Consider the following 27,583-nt stretch of genomic DNA (forward strand, 5'->3'; position numbering starts at 1 on the left):
GTGGTGGTGGGCACCTGGAATCACATCTACTTGGAAGGCTGAGGCAGGAGAATCGCCTGAACCCAGGAGGCAGAGATTGCAGTGGGCTGAGATCACACCACTGCACTCCAGCCTGGACGACACAGCGAGACTCCATCTCAAACAAACAAAAAAAAAGAAACAAAAAAAAAAACACCTTGCTTTCTATTTCCTTGTTCCTTTTCACCTAGAAACATGGATAAATAGCCCCCGATGTATAAATGCCATTTCCTCCATACAATTTCATCACCTACCATACCATTTCCATTCTTTCCATGGTTGGGGGCACCAAAGGGTAGCTTTTATGGGGCTTTCGCCATCTCCCCCTGACTCTACCTCTAACCTCAAGTTATTTACTTCTCTATTCCAGGCCCAATGTCCTTCAAGCCTGTACAAACAAACATAATTCTAAGTAAAATCAGGCTGCTTGTTTTAAAGCCACAGCTCCCCCATCTGGGACTGCCACCCTTAAGCACCTTCCACACAGAATTCCGGACCTGCCCTATTACTCCTTAACCTCCAAATGTTAGCTACCTCGATTCCTTCACCTCCCCTTAGCAACTCCATGCACTGCAATCCAATTTTTTTCTGTAATCACTCACTAGGACCTCTTGGAAGTTAAGAGAAACCTGGTCACTTAGATTTCTTGAGGCTCAAAGAATATTAAAAATTAAGCAAGGTTAAACAGTGTTACAAGAATTGTAACATGAAACAAAGCACTGCCTTTTAAAATACCCGTGGAAATAAATCAATGTCTGGGGGCCTTGGTGGATGTGAGGCTAGGACAATGGCCCTCCTGCTAGTATCTCTAATGGTCCCTACTCTAAATACTGATTATTAGCACTTATTGGGAATAGCAGAGTGATCAAGATCATGGGCCACAGAACCACCGCTTCCTGGCTATGTAAATTTGAGGAAATTATTTAACTTCTTTGTGATTCTGTTTCTCATTTGTAAAATAGGAAAATTACATACATACTCAGTAAGGTTCTTACATGATCGTGATTATAAATATAATCACAATGTCTGGCAAATAAGAAGTCCTCAATATATATCAGCTACCATAATCATTATTTATCATCTGCATCACCCGAGAGTTTCTAAATGCATACTTCCAGGTCCTGCCCTAGTCGTAGAGACCTATGGCAAAGAGTTCCCAAATCTACATTTTTGATAAGCTTCCTAGGTAATTCTTATCACATTAAAGACTGAGAACAACTAATCTATTTAATTGTTCTCTTAAGTTCTCTAACTGCCACATCAATGATCTCTTAAACATCGTCCTACTCATCATCTCTTGCCCCTCATTCCCCCTCTTCAGCTTTTACTCCAATTTTTGACTCTCAAAACTTCATATGAACTTGAATTTTTAAACAGAGCCACAGATAAGAATTTGGAATGGGCAGCTGTATTTTTCTATAAATAAAGACAACACTACACTGAGCACAAGATTAAAATTACCCTTCCCTATAAGATATGCTGCTCCTTTTTTGATCTCTAGCTCCATTACTGACACAACCTTTGCAACCACTCAGGCTACAAACCTTGGTCATTTGTGACTGCGTTTTCTTCCTAATTCTCTAGTTTTTCAAAATCTGTATTCTAAAATATCCTTTGGTTCTAACCCATCCTTTCCAATAACCGCTGCCAAAGTTTAAGTCTCCCACCTGGAACATTTTAGTAGCCCTTAATAATCTTTTGTCTCCAATGTCTTCCCTTTTCCCACCATCCTTTATATTATAATCTGAATTATCTTCCTACCATGTAGACTGATTAATAAGTTCTCTCTGATTAAAAGGAAAAAGAATAGGACACAAGGCTTCAAGAATTTCGCCCCTACAGAATTGCATCCACCCAGCTATTCAGACTGCAGAACGTTCTCTGACTGAAATATGCATGCCCATTTCTTTCAGCATTTGCTCATATTTACTTCTCCAGCCTAGAATGGAAATGTCTTTTTCCATATAACTCTACCATCTTCTAAACCCAATGTGTTATTTGACACCCAACTTAAGGTCACCTCCTCCATAATCCTGTACTATCTTGAAAGCCAAAATTAATCTTTCTCTACACAGTGATGACCCTTGCTAGGATGTTGTTTACTTAGTTCTGAGCATAATTTTGATAATCAAAGCTATAAGAATAAATTAACCTTTAAAAGAGATAATCAGGAAATAGAAAAATAAACTTTTTAGGGATAATTAGGAAAAGTGGGCTTATTCAGAGTAACGAATTATTTTCACACGTTTTCATTTATTCATATTGCTGTTCTAAAATACACACTTTTAAATGAAAATATGTTCAATAATACAAGTTGTTGGTTATGTTTTTAAACATGATTTTTTTGTGTGGCTATTCCCTTCTATATTAAAGATATCTAGAACTATGCAGCTACAATCTCTAAGGAACTTGCTTGAGTATTTTCTGTTGTTTTATGTTTGGGCAAAATAATTTCAAGATTTTAGTTTGGCCATCTACTCAAGATTGGGCCAAATTAGTTGCAAAAAAAGCCTGTTGTGTCCTTAAGCATTCCTTGTTCACAGGTAAGGGGACACATATATTGTTTGCAAACTAATTGAATGTTATAGAGCTATGACACCTAGATTCAACAGGGAATGGTGTTAATTTCATGGAAAATTTGGATTCTAGTTCAGACAAAATAGTAAGTGCATTTAAAACCATCACCAAATAAGAAAGAACTATTTAGTACCAATTTCTAAGACATGGCTAATCTTCTAGAAGGGGGCTGAGAGAGGTAACCTTGAAGTATCTATCAACTAGAGGTCTTGGTCAAGGGCCAAGACAGCACAAACCTTCTGGCCTAATCATTTTTGGATTATTTTCTTGGTGTTGCTAAGTGCTTTTATTAATTTTTGCCATTGTTGTTGTTTATATGTTCATTAAGAAAGCTATCTGAGAATTACCTATACATCACCAGGGGTTCTTGGATCCAGAAACTCTGAAGGTACTGAACAGACTAAGAGAGTGGGAAGAGCCTGAACTTGGGTGCAAAAAATAAAAATAAAAAATAACCGCATTTTCATTTATTTCTTGTCAAAATTTACCAGTTCTACAATTGTGAATGTAGGTAACAAGTTACAGCTATTTGTAGTGGCTGTGATTTCACCCATGATAAATTATAAAAATTTGCATATCATATTACAATTACTCCAGGTATCTTGAAATATATACTACTTTGAAATTATGGTAATTATTAAGACACACAGCTGCATCTTATTATTCAGCTTATTGATAAAGAAGCACATATATTATGAAAATGTTCACGTGCTGATAATGCTATTTCAATATAACTTGTTTTCTTTTAATCCTATGAATTTTATTTCACACATCTAAAAATATCATGAGAAGGAATCCACAGGTACTCCTCCTAATTGGTTAATGCCACTCAGTCAGTTGGCATTACTTGTGTGCAGTAAGTACCTTGGAATTGTGTGGGTAGAAGGCCACACCCTTCAACTTACTCTCAGATTTTTCCTGTGTAATGATTTCTTTGAAGATAATTTAAATATGAGGTTATGGGTTCTCGATCATTTTTATGCCATGGATCTTTTGTTGGTAAACATTCAGCATCTACTGAGTGCTTATGCCCAATCATTATGATGATTTCTCACAATTTATGCAAGGTAAAGAATTATTATTTACATGATGAAACAACTGACACTTGGAAAGGTTAAATTATTTGCCCAAAGTCACACACCTGGCTAGTGGCCAAGCCAGGATTCAACAGTGTAATTTCACTACCCTGGCTCTTCCTATACTCACAGCCTGTAAATAAATAGATGACAGAGCAAATGTCTACTGAATTATGAGGGGGAAAACGCTGATATTTTAATGCTTTGAAAACAAACAAGTAAACTTCAGGAAAGAAAGAAAATACTGCTGGTATGCTTTCTAACGCCATAGTATATATTAAGTAATAATCAAGTAAATTCCCAAGATGTAACTTAAAAGGAGTTTTCAACCAACTCTCGTTGCTGCCCTAATGAGTTTCTAGAAATATAATCGGGGAAAAATAAGCTACATTTTGTTAACCTTTTATAGTAGGCTTATTCAAAGTAAATGGGGAAAAAAGTTAGTTGGGCATTTTAAAGTACTAAAGTAGCTTATAACTCTATCCTCTCATGAAGCCTGAGGTATCTGGACAATAGGTTGGAAATGAGTGATGGGACATTCAGATGGCAGCAGCATCATTGACAGAACAGCTCTCCACACCTTCGAGGCACTACACTGACAAATACTGACCTCAAGGGCATCACAGGGAGCATTCATGTAGTGTTTGGAAGAAGCAAACAGGTTTTTCTCTCATTTTCCATTTTTGGAACATTCATGGAAATAAAATGACAAAATGCATGGGGATTCTCTCAGTGGAACATTGTAACGAGAACATTTCTATTATTTATAGAAAGCTGTTCAAGCACTCAGACCATATAAATATTATATTTGTACTTATTAAAGAAATAGTGAAATCACTAATGTCAGTTACCTGCAATCACAGATGCTAGATGGTCCAAATTATTTTGATACACTGCACTGTTATAAATTATACAGCATTAAAAATCAGCCATCAGATGCTACTTCATTGTGACCATTTGTGTTATATGAATATATACTACGGATCTTTAAAAATGTTTCATGATATTAATATTCATATTGACAAGGAAATCAACCATATATGGACTACCTACTAATATTATGCTAGAAATCTTATTTTTAATATTATCTGAAAGTATTCATATAAAATTAATTTGGCAAGTTTTAAGAATTTTACTTCCCTACACAATATACAACCTCAAATACTTTTTTTTGTTTTTAGCCATTTTACCCATTCTTAAGTGTGCCTTCTTCAGTGGTGTTTGGTATGTTTATACTGCGGGGGAACCATCACCGTATTTTCTTATTCTGAAGCTTGACTAAAAAATGAATTTTTGTTATATTTGAGACAAAAGCTACATCGGCCTCTAGAAATAAAACTCACACGTTAAAAAATGACCAAGGAAAATGCAATGCGGTTTACTATTTACTCTTTACATTATACTTTTATTTATAAATTATTTTGAAGAGCAAAGTTCATTTGGCTAATTTAAATCAAACAGATACTCTATTTTATTTTTTAAATAACTACAAGAGTGGTAAATAGTTTAGAATCAGACGGTCATGTGAATGTTACTACAGAGAGTTAGCTTTACTCAAAAAGAAAGTCAACTAGATGATTTGTTTTAATATATCTCACATGGCCGAGATTGTGAATTACATCATATCAATACCACTGTTGAGAGCAACTCCCAACTAAAATGAGATGAGATACTGAACAGATGAAGTGCTGTTCAAAGTCAATGTAGCCCAGACTTAGGGGACAGAAGAATTAATGAGAAAATGAGAATCTACCAGATGGTGCTGCAGTATTCCTCGCTGCACATCCGCCACCTCAAGCAGCTTCTATACATGCAAAGCCCCAGGGCCCCACCTGGTAGCAGCATAATTACCCTAAATGTGCACTTATGTTTCATTACACCTTGGCCATTACTATGTGCACTGATTACAAGTATCAATCCCTTTCATTTTCATACACCTCTGCAGTTCCATAGCATTCAACTGTGAAAACTCAGCACTCTAGTCACTTCTAACACACGGCCCATGCTGATAAAACCGCAGAGGGTAAATTATTTGTCACTCTGCAGGGTGCCAATTCAGTTTGATAAGGATGACATCATGCCCATTTTGCCAATAACAATGGCACTAACAAGAACGTGTAATCAACAAACCTCAGTCCTCCGCTAGCCCTGGCAGGTGCAACTCTTTTTATGCTAAAAATAAGCCAACATTAGCTTCCAGCTCAAAACTATTTCTTTTATCACAATGCTAAGCAGAAGTTGGCTTCCATAAGGCACTGCAGCTGCTGCTGCCACAGCCGCTTCTGCAGATGCCTGCATTAATTGTATCAAGGACATACTGAAATAAGTGCTTATTCAGCACAATGGCTATTGGGGAGCAGCTGGAAGCGCAAGGCAAACTGTCTTGAAGAGAATGTACCAACCCAGTGTGTAAATTACAATGATGAAGGACAAAGAGAGTCTAAGTTTAAGGGTCTATAACTGCAGAACAGCATGAAAATTTAGTGTTATCAATGGAGTCTGGATCAACTAATAAAGGAGCAGACCCTTTCAGATTTCACCAAAACTACTTTTAGAATGGGGGTGATATTTACTACCCTTTCTACACGGCAGAAATAGGAAAGTCATCATTAAAAATATCAACAGTATTGATACTTCCCTTCTTATATGTACAAATTATAATTCTCCTCCTGTATGAGTGTATGCCTATGTGTGTCTCTGAACTAATTAACAATATAAGATTTATTATAGAGAAGTAATACATAGCTCAAAAGAAAGGATCAATTTGCCCAGCTTTCTTCCTCATTCCCTTAATACCTATTCATGCCACCTCTATACATCCATACAGATGCACTATATATGGGTTACATACTTTGGCCATTTCCTTCCCATTTCCTAACCTCTACATTAGTGAGCAAAAATGAATTAATGGTGATTAAAGGCAATTCCAGGTGACAGGTAATTATGAAGCTTTTGATAGTGCTAGTTTGGGTTAGGGATAGGGGAAATTATTCAACAAAGATACTACTAAAATAAGTGCATACCTGGAGAGGAAGGAAAATGTAAAGTCAGAGAAATAGGTTAGTACCAGACCATGAAGTCCCACGATTCTGTGTCAGTCTTCACCATGGTTTCTGTGACAATACTTATCCTCTCAGAAGGGGCTGAGAATGACCACACTCCTACATTGGTTCTGAAATTGGCCTGAAAACATACTGTGACTCTAATAATACAATACACCTAATCTGACAGTCTTCTGAGATCTGTTAGATTAGTGATGTCTGGGCTGCAAGTATAAAGCAGTTTAGTCATCTAAACTGAACAGGATACACTTCAAACATAAATCGTGTTTTTTGAACATTCACAAAATGACCCATGCTGGTGTGAATCACACTTTTACATGTTAGAAAATGACCACAAATCAAAATAACTAAGTTATTTGACAAATGTTCAAATATTAACACAGTAGATCCTTATTGTCTATAAATCTCCAAATTGACAAAGGTCATACCATTAATAACTGTCTCCCCTTTCGGTGACATCTTCCACACAAATACAAAGATTTAGTAATTTACAACTAAAAAATTGTCAGAGACTTACTCTATATTACACTGAGATATAAATGCTGAGATGCTAGCTAAGCTCCTTCATCAAATAAATGACTTGATCCTCCATTTGAGCCTAAGAGTACAAGCTATTCAAATATAAATTCAAGCCTCAGGAAATTCAAATTGCTTCTCTCCACAGATTTTCACGGTATGAAGAAATAGTTAAAAACAGAATGGTTGGTCTTGAATGTTAAGGGTCTACTGTATAAGTCACTAATAAATGTCACATACAGTTTGCTTTAATTTTACCTTAGTGCAAAAAAAATATTTTATATACAAAGACAAGCATGGGTTTGTAGAAACATGTCCACGCATGTTTAGGCAATAGTAACTGTACCTGTAATCTGCATTGGGAACCAATCCCTCATTGCTTCAGTAATAATTTCCATTTTTATGTAGCATTTCCTAGCAAAATTGTCTTGATGCTAAAATGGTGTTACTGTCACAGTCAAACCATTATGTAATCAGGAATCCCATAAAATAACAATTGATGGTATATCTTCATCCAAAGACACATGGGTGAATTTTTAAATTTCTAACTGATGTAATCACAATGGACACAATTCTAATGATTCTATCCACTAACCCATGGCCTTAAAATCTATAAAATAATCTCTGTGTGAATGTTTGAGGAGTTAGAAAAGATACATTTTAAAAAGAACAAGAATAAATTTCCGGTGTAAACCACAAAGCAAGATGGCTCTTATGCCCAAATGGGTCTTAATAGTTTTTGTGTCTGAAACAGTTTTTTTTCTGAGTGTATTTGATATTTGACAGATATATTAGTTCTTGAGCATCGTTTATCATGTTTATTTTTAATAGGTTTCCCTTAGAACAGCTGCCTAAGATGCTAATCTTTTCTTTTTTCTTGGGTCTTTTGTAAATATTTGAAATAGCTACTCATTAACAGTTGCACATTTATTCAGTCCTGTTGTACAGCTTGTGAACTGGCATTAGCTTTTACTTTATGTTTTCTATGTGTTGGCCAGACTAGAGAAACCCTGCTGTTTGGGTTCAATCTGTCAAGGTTCAAATTATCCTCCAACTGAGAGCTAATCAAGGGCGTCTGACCTGGTTTGCAAATAAACTAGAAACAAAAGTAGATTTATTTTTTTTCTTTGCAGCACTAGTTCTCAAAAAGTAAAGCAAAATAAGAGCAGATCACAAATATAATTGTCTAAAATTAAAAACAGGCACACAACTACATTTACTCGGCACTTCTGAAGTACTCAGTTTCCAGCTGTAAATCCATTTTTATAGAAATTGGTTTGCAAATAGGTTTCAAATTAAAATTCACAGTTCATTTAATGCAAGCCTGTGGCATGAGGGGGACATAGATTTTAGGCAATCAAGTTACTGTGATGGGTACACTGGAGAACTAAAGTATCTTCATGGATCCCAAGCCTCAAATTAATAGAAGTATATGTGGCAGAACTAACCTTTCTGCATCATTATCATTACTATATCCATTTTATGCACATTTCTAAAACATGAAATGCAGATTTTTCTTTTATTTTAAATATTTTCAATCTCAAAATTTGATAAAAACAGGGTTTTTAAAAATAATTTCAGCAGTTAGTTTCAATTGTACCTTACAGAACTACTTAGTGAATGTACTTAAATACAGTCTTGTTTACTAATACAAATAGGAAAACACTTTTCTCTTAGTATATTAAGGTTCCTAGAGACTAGAAGTTTTACTTGGCTCTGATTTTCAGTGTTCTGTTGTATTTAACAGGTATTTAATCTTTTTGCAACAGCTATGGACAACAAAACTGAGGTCTGGGGAAATATCATCAGGGCCACCATTCAAGAGCATTATGATTGCAATTCCACTAAGGGCTTCTCTCAAAATGATCCCAACTGATGAAATAACCCCAGTTATCATAATAAACTAAATTGCACTATAGCAACAAATGCATTTGCAATACCAACTATTTGAGCCCAACATTTTCCCTGAGGAACAGCATGCTATAGTGCAAAGTGCAGAGGCCAATCAATCAGGAAATCTCAATTTTAATACTCTTCCTCAGACTTGAAGTGTAACCTCTCTGTGCTTCAGCAAAACAGAGATAACAAGCACCAGCAGCAATAATTCACAAGGTGAATATAAATATGAAATGAAAAGCTAGATGTAAAAGTGCAAGGAAAATTATTTGATACACACTTCTTAGATAATTTTATTTATATAAGGATCATAAAACAGCATAATGCCTGAATTGTATTTATAATCACACCTGTGCTCATAGAAAACTATCATCCTAAATAAGAAAAGAATAAAAATAAAGTAAGAGATAAAATCAGCCACGTGCTATTTTATGTTTATTGATGGTAGGATATAATAAACATCATGCAGCATGTACAGTATGTTTTTACTTATTTAGGGATGATAGTTTTCATTTTTGAAATCGATGTTTAAGAATACTTAGCAATAGAATGGTTGACTATATCATAAAATGTCAAGAAATAGCTGATACTCAATTTGAGAAATACCATTTTACCTAAAATACATTGGTCCAAGTTTCCATTTAGTTTGCTCTTTATTTATTCTGAACAAGCCAGCCATCATTAAGTAGCACTTTATTTTTTAGCAATTTTATATTTTATGAAGAGAAAAATATATGTTTCATAACCTGCTATCAGTCACAGTTAGAAATCACAAATTGCTTCTTCTAACGTTCCAGAATTCATAATAGAAAATGTAAAATGTAAACATCATTTCACGATCAGAAACTCTCCACTTAATAGGCACTTGACAAATGTTTGTTAAATAAACAAATAATAGTAATAACAATTAGGATTAACATGCACACTAACCTTGGCTAATGTGCTTGAAAAAAACTCAATAATTTGCTTGTATTAACTCAAAGTAAGCTATTTTAAATGTCATCATTTTAAGTCTAGAAACACAATAAAATGCAAAATGTCAGTTGATGTAGTAAAAACATTACAGATTTTCAAAATTCATGAGGACAATGATATTTTTCATGTGACTGCAATATGTATGAATTAATTTAGTTACAGATACATTATTGCTGAAAACATTCAAATGCCGGGCTAATACGGTAAGTGAAATTATTTTAAAATCTTTATTCAATTTATTCTCCAGTTAACACAGTGCCAAGTTTCTCCTAACCTCTCCCCTTCTTTCACTAAAACAAATTACATAAGTGAATTACATCTCCAAGTCAGCACGACTATAAATGACGATCAGACCACTGCATATAAGTTATTTCAAGTCTGAAAAAGCACAGATGTAACCAGAGTGAACAAATATAAATGTAAAAACAATCCAATTTTCTAAGGAAATGTATTTTCTTTTTAACTCCAGTTTTCTTCAACATTTTGTATATAAATGATTCCCTTCATTTCAAATATTACCTAGTTTGGCATTATTTGCTTACATATTACAGTATGAGTATACATTAATATTCATTAAAATATATAGTCTCAACTGTGCCCAATCCATATTATCCTCCTTAAATTACCTCACATCTGTGAACAACCCATTTTTCTCATTACCAATTATGGGTGCTAGTTGGGTATTCCTTTAAAACCAAGGATCCAGAGCCAGACATTTACAGCACTCATTCCGAGAATGTCCGCTGCTTCCAATCAGTAAGGCAAAGGATGAAGTTTCCATTTTACAGTTCTGAGAATCATAGAGGCATGCATGCATACATTCATTCAAAAAAACATTTATTGAACATTAATAGTGATATAAAGATAAGTATGACCCAAGGGGTCTTTACTGAAGAGGAGGTAGAGGATATAAACATCTAAACAAATCACTTTGTTTAAATTTAGTCAGCGCTATTGATGATGTATGAAGAAAAAATTACATGGTGATTGGAGAACCAATTATGTGGTATGGAATGAAGAGAGATGATAGCTGAAGAGACTTGAGACCAAAACACAAAGGGCCACAAGCCTCATGTCATCCTACAAGCCAATTCTACTAAGTGGGACCCACGCACCAGCAGTATCAGCATTACCTGGTAGCTTAAAAATGCAGACGCTCAGGCCCCATACGGGACCTACCAAAATAAAATTTGCATGTTAACAAAATTCCCAGGCGATCTGTACACACTTTATAAACACGCATATAGTCCAGTGTTTTTTTTTTTTTTTTTTTTTTTGGTGCGATCTCAGCTCACTGCAACCTCCACCTCCTAGGTTCAAGCAATTCTCCTGCCTCAGCCTCCTGAGTAGCTGGGATTACAGGCACCTGCCACCATGCTCAGCTAATTTTTGTATTTTTAGTAGAGATGGGGTTTCTCCACGTTGGTCAGGTTGGTCTCAAACTCCTGGCCTCAGGTGATCCACCCACCTCAGCCTCCCAAAGTGCTGGGATTATAGGCATGAGCCACCTCGCCTGGCCTCAGTGTTTCTTCTTAAATGAAGCCCAGGCATATAGCTATGTGAGAGTATGCGGGTCTATGCACACACACACACACACAAAAGTTGGAAAGAAGACAAGGCAGAAAGAATGTCAACAGTCATTTCTTAGGTGGTGACTTATTTTCTCCTGTTCCTCCTTTCTCCTTCTTGCTCTCTTGTTAATCATTAAGAACAGTAATAATAAGAATTCATTTATTAAGCATTTTCCAAGTATTGCAGACTTAGTATTATCTTATTTTAATTTTCAGATATTTAGTAAGTATGCTTTATCCTTATTTTTACAATGGGAAAACTGAGGTTGGGTAAGAGTAAGTAACTTTCTTAAGGTCACAGAGCTAGAAACTATGGAAACAGAATTGAACATATTCTGTTTTTAATCAAAATGTCATAGTATCACAAGCTTAACTGAATCACTGCTCTTATTACTCCATGATATAAAGACTTACATGCTAGGCTGTACACTGTAAGCCACTTGGCCACTCGCTGTGTGATTTTTAGCTTTCTCTGTGCTTAACAGTTCCTGGTGGTATGCCAGTAATTGTTAAAACTATAATCCTGATATTACTACATATTGAGTTTCATGGAAAACATAGCTCAATTTATCTAACTAATCTTATGAGTTAAATGTAATAAAGGTATTATGATATTTTACTATTAAAATACACGTCAAAAAGTAACAAAATATGTCTTGCTGCATAACACACCATACAAAAAATTACTGGATTAAAATAATTATTCTGCAGTCTGGGACAGGACCAGGTGGGCAGGTCATCTGATCAATGTGGTGGCTGGAACATTCAATATGACTTCTCCATTCACATGTCTGGAGTCACAGCTGGGAAGCTAAAATTTCTGTGGGCTGGCTAAGCACCTCTCTGTCTACATAATATTGCCAATAAGGTAGACAGATCTCCTTACAATGGTGGCTCAGGGCTCCAGCAACATCCCACAAGAACAAGCCCCAGCACACAAGTGCTTATCAAACCTCTGCCCGCATCACGCTTTCTCATGTACTTCTGGGCAAAGCAAGACACATGCGCAAGCCAGCTGTCATGGGAAAGTTCTGTCTACATGGAACATGAATCCTGGGAGGTACCAAGTAATAGTCTCCCAAGGATTTTTGAAGTTTATCCACTTTTTATATAGAGAGGAGAAAACAGGAATTGTTGCTTTTCCAGATTTGTTAAATCTTAGATTATTTTAAAATAGATTTATGAAATATAAAGGCAATAATGCAACATAGAAAATCAACTAAAATTAAATATTTAAATAATTTTTATGCCAAAAGTGGGCTTTGCTCATGGCACACATGGCCTCTAAACCCTGAGTCAAGTCCAGCACTCCAAGTGGCAGATAACAGAACCCATTCAGTTAATCAGACGGGACCTTCTCTCATTTAATCTTCACATGCTTAGGTTTACGTATGCTTACGTTTATGGTTTCATATTCTGGCCCTGATTTCTGAATCAGATCTCTTTGTTTTCATGACATTCTGGGCTACCCTTCTGGTTTGGGACTTTGGGATCCACTGTTATTTCTGAGGTCTAATTATTCGACATATCAGGTGCACAGGCCCATGTGCAAATCCTCTATCAGGCCTAATTCATGAAACATGGCTACTACTCCTACCTCCACCATTGAAGCCTGTCACTTCACTACTGGCAAACGTATTTAGGGAAAGTTCTTACCCTCCTAATAAAATGAGGATGTAGAGAACCATTTACATAATTTACATTTATGCTTTTCTCTAAAAAAAAAAAAAAGACCATACTAAGCAGAATGTTTCTAAACAGATCTAAATTCCATAGGATCCTATTAATTTTTAAATTATTTTTATTCATGTATTCATTCATCAAGCTTTTTTTTTTTTTTTTTTTAAGGTAGAGTCTCGCTCTGTTGCCAGGCTGGAGAGCAGTGGTGCGATCTCGGCTCCCCACATCCTCCGCCTCCCGGGTTCAAGCGATTCTCCTGCCTCAGCCTCCCAAATAGCTGGGATGACAGGTGCATGCCACCACACCCAGCTAATTTTTGTATTTTTAGTAGAGAAGGGGTTTCACCATGTTGGCCACGATGGTCTTGATCTCTTGACCTCGTGATCTGCCCCACTTGGCCTCCCAAAGTGCTGGGATTACAGGCGTGAGTCACTGCGCCCAGCCCAGCAAGTACTTATTATGGGCCTACTCTATGTACTATGCCATGCCAAGCTCTAGGAATGCAATCATGAATAAAAAAGGTATTCTCACTTACTTCTCATAATAGACAATAAATAAATGAATAGAAAGATAAATGAATACAAAGTACAGATTATGATAAGTGCTTTGGCTGAGCGAAGTGGCTCATGCCTGTAATCCTAGCACTTTGGGAGGCTGAGACAGGCGGATCACCTGAGGTCAGGAGTTTCAGACCACCCTGGCCAACATGGTGAAACCCCGTCACTACTAAAAATACAAAAATTAGCCAGGCATGGTGGCAGGCACCTGTAATCCCAACTACTCGGTAGGCTGAGACAGGAGAATAGCTTGAACCCGAGAGGCGGAGGTTGCAGCGAGCTGAGATCACGCCACTGCACTCCAGCCTGGGCAACAAAGCGAGACTCCATCTCAAAAGAAAAGAAAAAAACAAATTATGATAAGTGCTTTGGAACAAATAAACAGAGTGATATGATAGAGAATAAGAGAAAAAAATGTTCCCTTCAAAAAGGTGGTCATGGAAGGGCCTTATGAGGAGGTGATATTTAAGTGAACACCTTAATGTGAAAAAGACAGCCATGCAAAGACCACAGGAAAAAACCACTCAGGGAAAAGGAAATTGCGATATTCAAGGAACTAAGAAACAACAGTTGGATGATAGCAAGTTAGAGAAAATGCAGCAGGATGAATTTGGAATGGGAAGTGCAGCCAGATCACATGGGATCTCACGGACCTTGACGAGAAGTTGAACTGTATTCCTCTTCAAAGGTAGAACACTTCTCCTGGCCCTACTCAAGTTCTGTCTCTTCTAAGAAGCCACGGCTTAATCTTCTAGCCCAAAACTTCTCTTTCTGTAAACTCTCATACTCACCATCATTTTTTTCCTCCCATATTCTCTGAATTGTCTTTCCAAAAAGATGTTATCAATGCTATCACTGTTAGAGCTATTAGAGCTGAAGAAGCCACAGTGTAGTGGTGACAGACTGGCATTGGGTGACAGCAGCTTGGGGAGTCACCTCTTTGTAGGCTTCATGTTCCTCAGCTGGAAATGAAGGGCAAGGGAACTGCAAAGCCTTCCTCCTACTCTGCAGTTCTTGTACTTATTCATAGGTTTGTAGTTAAGACCATAGAGTCAGGCAGGAAATGGAAGACGGAAAGCCAGGTGGCTTCCAGATTTCTACTGAAGCAGATCCTCATAATACCAATTTTTTCTTGTTTTTTATTTTGTTTTTTTGTTTTTTAAGTTTTTTATTTTTTCTGAGACAGGATCTCACTTTGTCACCCAGGCTGGAGTGCAGTGAACACCATTTATTTGTTAAAAGAAAATTTTCGGAATATTAGGCTATCACATGATCAAAGAGAATCCACGAGCTTCAAAGTTAATCTACAAACAAATTTTAGTTTATCAAATGTTTCAAATAGTCAAATTTCTATTTCTATATCTTAGTCAAGTAACAAAAAGTGACTCGTTAAAAAGATACATATATGATTTAATTTTCAATACTAAAAAATGGATAATATGCGATTCCTTAAAAATAAATTTTATTTTGTTTATGTAGTCTAACCACAGTGATATGTACTTATGGAAAATATAGAAAATATTAAAGTAGCAAAAATGTTTAATATACTCTTTGTCCCCAAGAAAAGTAACATTTTGGCTTAATTTCTCGTTTTTATCTGTTTTTAATTCTTTTTTATTTTTATTTCCTTTTAAAAGTAATTGTGATCATATAGTACATATGATATTACAGCATTTAAAAAAATCAACATTATAAGACATTTTCTGGGTTATTATAAACTTTGTAAACATTATTACATGCAATTTTATAACACTCCATCATATAACTGTATCAAAATGAAGCACTTTCCATACTGGAAGAACTGCAGATTTCGACTACAATTCAGATTTAGCACTTCTTCTCAAATAAAGAGAAATAAACAAAGATATACCTTATCTCAAGGAAATAAAGTTATCTTCCAAAACTACACAAATTTATATATTATTCCTACATATCTATAAAAACAAATAAGCTAATTACTTCATTCATGCTGATAAAAAATGAAGAATTATTTTCACAATACAGGAGTATCACTTTTATTAAGACATGGATAAGGAAGTTCAAGGTCCCTTTTTTCTTCTAATTATATACAGTGTGATATTTTGCTTTGAAAGGCTCAACTGAAATATCAAATACCCATACCAAAATACTGATATATAAACAGAGAAAAAAAAAAAAGTCAAAAAAGAATAAAAAGAGCTAAATCCCAGAAAAAAATCTAGGCTAGTTATTCCCAAACTTATAGAGCTTTAAAAGTAAACATTCCCAGGCTTGTAAGCCTAGCTCAGTATCAGAATCTTTTGAGGTAGAGCCTGGAAATCTGTATTTCGAAATTCCCCAGAAGAGGCTGGGCACAGTGGCTCATGCCTGTAATCCCAGCACTTTGGGAGGCCGATGTGGGCAGATCACATGAGGTCAGGAATTCGAGACCAGCCTGGCCAACGGGGTAAAACCCTATCTCTACTAAAAATACACAAATTAGCCAGTGTGGTGGCATGTGCCTGTAATCCTAGTTATTCGAGAAGCTGAGGCAGGAGAATCACTTGAACCCGGGAGGAAGAGGTCGTAGTGAGCCAAGATCGCGCCACTGCACTCCAGCCTGGGCAACAGAGCGAGATTTCATCTCAAAAAAGAAATTCCCCAAAAAGAATGTGAAGAAGGTCTGGTGTGAGAGGAATGGAGTTGGTCCCTATCACAGAGAGAAAACTGGCCCAGATTTTTATTAGCTCACATAAATGGTACATTTCTTCCCCAATCCTCTTTAATACTTTGATCAAATGTCTTGGTATATGTAATCAAGAAATTTCTCTAGACAAACGTTTCTAGAAGTGGTCTTTGTATCATCTGCCTCCCAAACATTTGGAATGGTTGTTTTGAAAAATGCAAATTCCTGGGCCTATGGCAAGGCTACTGAATTGGGAATGTGGCCAGATATTTGCATTTCAAACATATACCTCAATAATTGCCAATGACCTCAATAACTGCCAGGTCCAGAGGTTATTCTCAAAGATGGAGGTGTTTAAAATCTACTTTTATAAATGATGACTATCTCATCATCGTTCCTCTTCCTTAACTAAAATTCAACAACTCAGAAAGATCTACGTGGAGTGTATGATCACATAACCATTCATTCCTTATCCATTCATTGTTTCATCAATTCTTTCTCATTCTTACCCAATTATATTGTCACAGGTTAAAAACTCTTACCACCCAGGGTTTACTCTTGTGCACACCACCAGAAATGATTTACTAAGAGGACATGTTTTTAAAAGTCAGCAATCTAAATCAAACTTCTCTTTCTTATATTACAAATAACAAGAAATGTGTTGGAACTCACCAAGAGAAATAAAAAGCATGACTGAGAACAACAAATAAAAAGAAATACAGAAATGTATAACCTCTACAGAACAGCCAAGGTCCCACTAACAAACATTTTTTTTTCCAGACAGAAAATTTTGCTCGCCCTACCTGATACTGTGCAAGTATGTTTACTGCAGTTTAATATCCACACAAGCAGGAGAAGGAATGTAATAATTTTTCAACTGGAATGAATTGACAGCCAGTGTTAGAAAACTGCAGACTCTGCGGAATCAATAAAGGCTGCTGGCATCACAAAGTAGTACTTTTGCCCAGAAAACATCTCACTAAGGTCGGGTTTACAAACCACCAGGTAGCAGTATCACTTTCACATCTTTCCAGGGCTATTAAAATTCCATTAAACAATCTTCCAAAACCAACTTGCAGCCTTTAAAGTTCTCCAACATCATCCCAGAGACAGATCAGCCTCAGTTCAAATGGTAAAAGCAAACACTTGGTTAACTCTTGTTCCTGGTCACAAGAATCATTTGTAGAATTCTGTTTAGTAAAGGTATCAAAGCAAATATATATTACTTATAACTGTAAGTGTGGAACTAGGTGGACATACCCTTTTGGTAAAATGTTACATACCCGTTAACTATCAGATGATTTCGCAAAGTAAGTTATTTCTCTGTTGTAAATCTTGGAAAGCCACCAACTCTAAATATCTGGTGTTATAAAATCAAGCCCATGTCATAAGACACAGCATTCAATTGTGCTGGAAGAGCAGCTGAAACTAAGCAATATCTCTTGCCCACTTAAAAAATATGGTTTTTCCATACTTTTTCATTATGGGCTTCAAGTCATACATGGAATTTCATCAGGCATAATCAATTCTAGATTAACCACTCATTCAACATTTATTGCGCACCTACTAAACCCATATTCACACTGCCACATGCGCCTGACCCCAATCCCCTCTTGGTTCAGTCTTCCCGTGTCCTAAAACACAGATGAAGAAATGGGAAACACGTGCTCCTGAGTAAGCAGCGTTTCTCTCCACCTCTGAACAGAGACGCATGGCTGTCACCAGATGCAGGCAAGAGTCTTCATTAAATACAGCAGTTTTCCTCCAAAGGGCATAAACTTCATTATTTGCTTATTTGATCTCAAAAGCAGGTGGATTTGCACTCAATCAAAGCAGAATATGGGCACCTCAGGATCTTGATAGAGAACACAGAAGTCTGTTGCCCTATTCAAAGCAAACGTCTGGCAGAAAGAATTATGTTTATAGTGGAAAATGGGCAGGCTATTTGTTCCTTTAAGTCAGTGGTCTCCACATATCACTTTCTGAATCAGCTAAAAAGTTTTTTAAAAGTGTTCCCATAGATGTATACTTATTAATTATATTCATGTACTACTGTACTAACATATACAATATGAAACATACACACAATAAAAGAAAAATTTAAAGAATGAGAAAACACAAATAAATACAAATTCTAATGTTTTCTTCCTGGACCTAGCTATACCACCTCACAAAATGACCTACAGTGTACAAACCCCTAAGCTATCAGCCTCTATAACAGGAGTCTTTTACAGCACCCAATGGCTGTGGAATCTGCAAGTGGACCGGATTATCAGTGAGCAGCATACTTTGTACTGTCTTAGCACCCAAGAAATCCCTTCAGGGTGTTATGCTTTTCAAGACATGTCTGCAAGTTCTTTTTTTTTGAGATGGAGTCTCGCTCTGTTGCCCAGTCTGGAGTGCAGTGGTGCTGTCTTGGCTCCCTGCAACCTCCACCTCCTGGATTCAAGCGATTCTCCTGCCTCAGCCTCCCAAGTAGCTGGGATTACAGGCGTGCACCACCATGCCTGGTTATATTTTTGTATTTTTAGTAGAGATGGGTTTTCGCCATGTTGGTGAGGCTGGTTTAGAACTCCTGACCCCAGGTGACCCACCCGCCTCGGCCTCCCAAAGTGCTGGGGATTACAGGCATGAGTCACACGCCCGGCCGGCATGTCTGCAAGTTCTAACAAGAAACACCAAAATACGTAATTTTCAGAAACATAGTATGTGAGTGAGTGTTAAAGGGACACTGCTGGGATCTACTCTATCCCTCACCACTCCCTATGTGAAAACTCTTTTGAACCTAATGCCAAGCTGGTATTACTTTTCTTTAAAGACAGTAAGTGTTCAAGAAGCTAAGAGTCAAAACTGTTGCTTGATTTGAAATACCACATGTGTGATTATGGCCAACTTTCCTGTGTTCCAATTTTCCACCAAGTTCCAAACTTTCTATTCTTATCTGTTTTCCCAGAATCTCATTATTTTAAATAACTTTTATACTTAACTGTATATTTGTAAATTGTTTTATAGAGCACAAAAGAGTAAAAAGTAAATAAAACTCACCAATAGCAGTGAGGGATGACTGCACTACGATTTCCATAAGGATAGATTTAAAAAGGTATTTCCAGAAGCAGCAGATTTTCTGTACTTTGGATTATATATACTCTGAACTACGAAAACTCGGAATTATGAAAAAAGTATAACAACCTTGGGATCGCATCCTTGTTTCCCATGGCAAGGATAAGCTGTTTGCTCCATTATCAGCAAACCTCTCCTTCTGTCCTCCTCATTGGCAGAAGTAATCAACTATTGATTGTAATAATGCACTGTTATCATACCTTTTCTTTTTTTTTTTTTTTTTTGAGACGGAGTCTCACGCTGTTGCCCAGGCTGGAGTGCAGTGGCGCGATCTCAGCTCACTGCAAGCTCCGCCTCCCCGGTTCCCGCCATTCTCCTGCCTCAGCCTCCTGAGTAGCTGGGACTACAGGCGCCCGCCACCGCGCCCGGCTAATTTTTTGTATTTTTAGTAGAGACGGGGTTTCACTGTGGTCTCGATCTCCTGACCTTGTGATCCGCCCGCCTCGGCCTCCCAAAGTGCTGGGATTACAGGCGTGAGCCACCGCGCCCGGCCTATCATACCTTTTCTAAAGCATGTGCCTATTAGCAGAAATAAGAACTGCTTCTAATGAATGCTCAATAAATATTTGTTGAATGAATGGAAAAACAACAGCTACATAGTTCCAATAGTTACCTTAGTTAAAGAGTCACCATTTGGTTTCTTTCTTTCAGAGACTTCGGCATCACAGAAACCTCGGAATTCAGAACAGCAAGTAGATTTCATCCCGAATACTCAGCATAATCAATGGCAGTGGCTAACAAGAACTTAGTGAGAGGGATTCTGAGGAAGAAACCTGGTTGATTTGTAAGAATGACTTCTGTTATCCCAAATGTGGTGTCTGTTTTTGCATACTTCAATTTTCATTAGTCCAACAAGCTACTCTCTCTCTTGGACTAGGAGGGGATCCTAAAAGACAGGGACCATGTGGTTTTCATCGTAATTCCTACATATGCACAGTAAGGGCTCCATAAATGTCAGTCACCCTTTTGTGATGCCTTGGTTGATAACAGAAACAGCTGAGCCTTTTAACTTAAATAAGTACCTTTGGACTTTGAAACCATCCATTCACTATCTAGGGCATATTAGCAAATTAACAAGAATTGTGTTGCCCCTCCACCTTCCCTATTTGGCCATTATTTACTAATCAACCAGGGTTTCTCCTCGGAATCCTTCTCACTAGAATTGAGAGGGACAGCTCATTTTACAGCTTCAACCAAAAAATTTTCTAGAATAGCGGTTCTTAATTGTAGTTCTCACCTCTGACTATCACTGGAGTCACCTGTGTTTTAGAAAACGCAAAGCCCTCATCCATGGAAATTGTGACGCAATTGTTAGGATTATGATGCAGACACATTTGGTTTTGGTTTTATAAGACTGCGAAGTGAGTTAAACAGCCAGATTGAGAACACTAATCTAGTCTACATCTATATTAGTTCTTAAAGGCTAAATCCTTCTTTTATGGATTGACAATATGTATTAACATATTAGACAAAGAACCAGAAGTTCTACCACGATGAATCTTGATTAATTTGTTTAAATTAACTTCCCCCAAAATTGACCACGAAATCCATTCATCAATAACCCTTATCATACAGGGGTTTTTATTTATTTATTTATTTATTTTTTGAGACAAAGTCCCCTCTGTCACCCAGGCTGGAGTGCAGTGGCACGATCTTGGCTCACTGCAACCTCCACCCTCTGGGTTCAAGTGATTCTTCTGCCTCAGCCTCCCAAGTAGCTGGGGTTACAGGCCTTGGCCACCACGCTTAGCTAATTTTTGTATTTTTAGTAGAGAAGGGGTTTCATCTTGTTTGGCAGCCTGGTCTCGAACTCCTGAACTCAAGTGATCTGCCTGCCAAGATCCTCTCAAAGTGCTGGGATTACAGGCATGAGCCACGACTGGCCTATCATACAGTTTTAATGGAGCACAGCCATATCCATTCATTTGCATATTTTCTGTGGCTGCTTTCATGCTACAAGGACAGAACTAAATAGTTGCACCAGAGACCTCATGGCTCACAAAGCCTAAAATATTTACTATTTGTCCTTGAAGGAAACCTTCACCACTCCTGGATTGCAGTGTTCAGCAATACCTTTAAAATTAGAAACACTAATCTAAACCAGAAGACTCTGGCTGAATCCTCAAAGTTCTGAGGAAAGGCCTCATTAAACAGGGCCCCACTTCTACTTCAACCACGGTGGTCTGCCTCTACTTTTTCAAGTTTCCTTTGTAAAAAGGGTTCCCTTTGTTGCTAAGAAAAGTTTAACCACCACTGACAGAAACTCAGAGACCTGAATAGGCAAAGGTCACATAAATTATACTCTGTTTTTGCCACTGAGAGTCTTAGCTAACAGTCCCTGAAGTCACAGCAATTAATCTTAGCTTATTTAAACTGAGTGTCTGATAAATAGCTATTTAGGCACTGTGTTCACGATCAAGTCATGATCAAATGTAAATACATTACATTTATTTAGTTCTCCCAAAAAATGTCTTTTAAAGGTTACATTTTAATATTATATTTTTGGGTTTTGCAAGAATCAACAGAAGAAAAAGCTAGGTAGAGAATGTATCTTCAATCTCTATTTATCTTTAGTCAAAAACATTTCTACTATATCATTCAGTGTCTCCTAGGAAAGAATGCATGAAAATAATTCGTAGTGTTTAGTGCCTAGAAACATGTAGGCTTCTCTTGGTAAAGTATATACTTTCTTTTACATACTCCTATCAGATTATATAAATCACTCTATTTCGCTATTCTTCTGAGGAGCCAGGACTCATCAGTTGTAAAATCATCTTCCCTCTTTCAAAACACAATACAGCATTTAACATGGCTCTTATTTCCATGGTCTTTTACATACAATCATTTAATGTAAGCTGCCTAAAATCCTTTTTGGAAGTTGACAATTGTTACAACAAACATGTAAATTGCATCATTAATCGTACAGATAACATGCATTTCTCAATTGAATACAGCACATATGAAAAGATAAAGGAATTAAAGAGACATTTAATTTAACTGCCATATAAACAGAATGCAATTATTGGCCCCGTTTTAATCTTGGGTCGAAATCAATGTATACTAATCATCATTACAGTCAAATGGGACTTGATGTAAAGTGTACAACTGAACAATTTTAAGCTTATACATAGAAAATCAAATATTGTTCATATTCTTTCCTGTCTAAAAAAGTAGGAAGCAATGTACTACAGCTGCATTTCATAATTAATCTTATACATACTAGGTAGTATCTTTGCAAGTCTTGAAATACAGAATCCATTTTTTAAATTCCAACAATAATATCGAAATCACTAGGCGTCAAGAAACTTTCTTCCTGTTCTGAGTATTTCATCCTAATTTATTTTACCTTTCCATAACCAGTTGATGCCACTTATCTTGCAGGGGATTTTCAGATTTATGAGGGAGCCAAAAAGTAGTAACACACAAATGAGATCTAGAAAAGCACACGATAGCTATAAAAACAGCGCATCCATCATCTCTACATTTTGATTCCAGAGACAGCGCGGTGAAAGGTGTTGTTTCCACACCACTCACCCCGCACGTTTAAAAAGGTTTGCTCCATCACTTACACAACTGAAACTGATTGATTAGCTGCTAGAGAAAAATCAATACAAATATCCTAGAAAACACTAGCTTGTAAATTCATTCTGGCCCCAACAAAGTCCTAGTCACCACTTGACATGTTTGTCTAGATACCTAAAATGCAACCGTGTCAAACCCAGCAAACTCAGCCCCCAAACACTGTTAATCCTAGGCATTTTTAAAACCTCAATCTCATCAGAAGGGAGGAAGTGAGAAGGAAGGTTTTGCAACGGTCTGTGAGAACAACCAGATGATACCCAGAAGTTACCTGGTAAACCTTAAACTCACATGCAGAAGTCTCCTCAAAAATAAAACACACACTGAGAAGGTAAAAATAGTCAATTATGGAGGTTGAGAGAGAGAGAAAAAAAATGCCAGAAAACCAGTTAAACAGATGTAATTTATATAGAAAAGAAATTACACTTATACTTAAACACAGAAATATTTACTTTAGTGCTGTCCATTCAAAAGTTAATGAGCTCTCTCATTTTTTGGCAGCTGAATGCATAGTCAGCACATTTTTAGTATTGTGGGAAGCCATTTTATATTCAGAATGACTTCATGATTATTTCAGAATCACTTCTGAATGCTTCCTTGCCTTTGGGTTAGCCTTTAGTCTCCTAATACATGAGACTAACAAGAAATACATTTTTATGAATATAAAATGCTCATAATCACACCTGTAATCCCAGAACTTTGGGAGGCAAAGGTGGGCAGATCACCTGAGGCCAGGAGTTCAAGACCAGCCTGGGCAACATGGCAAAACCCTGTCTCTATCAAAAATAGAAAAATTAGCCAGGTGTGGTAGTACATACCTGTAGTCCCAGCTACTTAGGAGGCTGAGGTGGTAGGACTGCTTGAGCCCAGGAGGAGGAGGCTGCAGTGAGCCGAGATCATGCCACTGCACTCCAGTGAGATCTCACCTCAAAAAAATAAATAAATACATAAAATGATAAACATGCTATTCAGAATAAAATTTTGATCCTATTGTATATTGTATCATATGACTGGAAAACTGGGTTCCAATCCTCACTCCACAGTTGATTCAGAATTTAAAAAAATAAATTTGTAATTATGACATACAGGAGCCATTAAAAAAATCAAAAGAAAGAAAATGTCACTTTAAGGATGGGAAATTTAACTCCGATCCACAGAGTGGCTTTAAACCTTTATTGGTGGCATATTTAGGTTTTTCATTATAGAGTAACTTTTCGCAAAACCATGTTTGTTATTCATTATAAGACAGGCAATCTAATCATGGTAGAATGCAGAACTTAAGAGTTTCTGGTCCAAAGAATATTCCTATCACCTGAATGATTAAATAACTAAATGTGCAAAAGTCATAGTAATAAGAAAATGAGTCACTTCTTCTATTATGTTTATTTTCATAATTATTATTTGCAATTTTAAAGCTCAAACTTAGGATTTCTATAACAGCATTAAAATCTCAATTTCTTTTGCAGAAAAAAGATAATGCTACTAAATATCTTTAAAATATTAGCTTATAGATTGATACTTCCTATTTTTGAAAGGGATTATAAGGCCACCCTTAGCATGAATTTGCACTTCTCAAATTTAGAAAATGAAAGGTAACTGTCATACTAGATATCTATCTACGGAGAAATTTTTCATAAAACATAATTTGGACTCAAAAGAAAAATCTGTCATTTGATTTCAGTCATTAATGTTTTTGCTATGGATGTTACAACACTCTTACCCAAAATCAGACTTCTCTTCCTGGCTTCGGATATTAGTTTAAATAATATTTCTTCTTCATAATACTGACATAGCCAATTACCTCATACACGTTATCTCAAATTCTTAAAACAAAAACATTAAGTTATAGTGATGAGAAAGCCATAAGCTTGGAGAGGTGAGATACCGTGTTCACATCATGTGGCTGGTAAGCAACAGTGCAGTATTTCAAATCTAAACTGCTTATAGCAAAAAGCAACAAATACTTGAGGACTTAAAATTTTTCTGGCTGGGCGCAGTGGCTCACACCCGTAATCCCAGCACTTTGGGAGGTCAAGGTGGCTTGAGACCAGGAGTTTGAGACCAGCCTGGCCAACACAGGGAGACCCTGTCTCTCTAAAAAATTTAAAAATTAGCCAGACTCGGTAGTGTATGCCTATAGCTGCAACTACTGGGGAGGCTGAGGCAGGAGGATAGCTTGAGCCCAACAGTTTGAAGCTGCAGTGAGCTCTGACTGTACCACGACACTCCAGCCTGGTTGATACAGTGTGAGACCCTGTTACCAAAAAAAAAAAAAAAAAAAGAAAGAAAGAAAAAGAAAAAAACAACTACATTTCCTGAACACACTGGGTTATCTCACAAGTTAGCTCACCAGTTCAAAAACTATTTTTTAGTTTCAATTCTAATACACAGATAATAACGCAACAGAAAAAACTGATGTTGCAAACATTCCATGGTTGGTAATAAAAAGATACTTATCTTACTGATGTTGGTAAGAGCAATCTTCTAATACTTTCTCTAAAAATAGCTACTACATTACTGCTAACCTCTGATATATTATTTCAATCACTCACCTTAACTAGTCCAACCCACTTGTATATGACAATGTTAACTAACTAAAGATCTACAGAAGCAATACACTGTAACTTGGTTGCTCAGAGGGCATCTCTAAAGATAAATCACAGACCTAAGGTGGATATTGTTAGAAAACGTCATAATCAGTTTATACAAACTATGTTTCTGAGGCAGGAGAACAGGGCCTGGAGGCAGGGAACCTAATGCCAATTCACCCTGACTTCCTAGAATTAAATCGAAAAAAAAAAAAAAACTTTCCAGCCTAAGTAAAAAAAGGACCAGAGGTTACTCCCTTTGCAAACCCCCATATTTTCTGCAGCGCAGATGGGAAATTGAAAGTACCTCTGATTGTTGCTTTCTGCAACCAGTCAGAGATCTGTATAAGCATGCAACTTTGTAAGTTCACTTCAGCTTTCCACAACCAATCAGATGTTTGCATACGAGTGTGACCTTTGTAACTGCACATCAGCCTCTGATTGGTTGCTTTCCACAACCAATCAGACTGACCGTGGGGCCACCATTTCATTTACATGGGGTGAACACCAAGTGGCCAATGGGAAACCTCTAGGGGGTAGCTGGATCCCAGAAGATTCTGTATCCGGGCCCTTCAGCGCTGCTCAGACTTGCTCCCACACTGTGGAGTGTACTTTCATTCTCAATAAATCTCTGCTTTTGTTGCTTAATTCTTTCCTTGCTTTGTTTGTACGTTTTGTCCAGTTGTTTGTTTAAAATGCAAAGAACCTGGACACCATCCACAGGTAATACTTCTGTTCTGTCTTCTTTTTTTCTCAAGTCATGTATAATTCATAAATGTGTCCATATAAAGCCACGAAGCAATCATATCCGAATGTTGGTGTAAGTTACAGGTGAGAATAGATGTAAGCAAGTGAAGAGGAGATTTTCACTTTCTACATGGTGATTTTACAGCTTTACATTTTTCAAATAAATTTTCAAGTAAAATAAAATACTTTTCAAAAAATTATATGCAGTTGCACTTAGAAATGCATGATGTTAAAAAAAAAGTACTAATTTGCATGCCTTCTAAGTTGCAGTGTTTGGTAGACAGATGTTTAATATCCCCATTATCTGACAGATATATGAAAAAACAAACACTAATTAAGAATGCCAGTAAATATTTTTTCAAATAGATTTAGTTTCTGGGAAAATTTTTGCCCCTTTTAAAAAATCCTTGGAAGTACTGGTTATGCTGTAGTAAAGACAACCACCCAGGCTTTTTCTTAGATTAGACAATAATCTGGCTCTAAAAGGAGAACACTGGCAAGAGTCAGTAAATTTCCTTTATTTCTCTCTCAATACTAGTTGAATGTGAAAGGAGGAGGGGACTGAGCTAAGAATATACAAGTGGAGAAAAACTGTTGGGAGGCATCAATAAATCAAGCAAGGGGATATTTTTCTCTATTAAAAGAAACATTCCAAATTCATGTTTCTAAAAGTTTTCTATAGACTAAACAAAAAAATGAATTTGGAACTCATACTTTCTGAGGCCCAGAGTAGGAAGTATTGAAATTAGCACTCCAAGTTATTTGCCAAAAAGAAAAGCACATTGCCAATAACTATTAACCTTCAAGATTATGAGACAACAGATTATCTCATGTTGGGAGTAAAAACACACCACTGTTACAGGCACATACTATAAACAAAGACAAAAAAGGAAGTTTATGGTTTGAGCAGTTGTATGTCCACACAACTGTGACTCATGTTAAAGATAAGTCTTATTATATGCTGAGAGAGACCTAGA

General features: G+C 36.7%; 1 protein-coding gene and 1 long non-coding RNA gene across 7 annotated transcripts in view; both read right to left on the reverse strand.

The window, feature by feature from the left end:
• The window catches only part of CDKAL1 (CDKAL1 threonylcarbamoyladenosine tRNA methylthiotransferase), a 713,545-nt gene that overhangs the window by 356,577 nt on the left and 329,385 nt on the right, over positions 1–27,583 (reverse strand). The gene's annotated exons all lie outside the window — the stretch shown is intronic.
• Positions 19,084–21,299, reverse strand: LOC141410161 (uncharacterized). The gene is made up of 2 exons (XR_012434210.1): positions 20,194–21,299; positions 19,084–19,892 (listed from the first exon to the last, which is right to left on the reverse strand). It is a non-coding gene; the product is annotated as an uncharacterized lncRNA (long non-coding RNA).

Source organism: Macaca fascicularis, chromosome 4 (assembly GCF_037993035.2).
Source record: "Macaca fascicularis isolate 582-1 chromosome 4, T2T-MFA8v1.1".
In the NCBI taxonomy this organism is placed as follows: domain Eukaryota; kingdom Metazoa; phylum Chordata; class Mammalia; order Primates; family Cercopithecidae; genus Macaca; species Macaca fascicularis.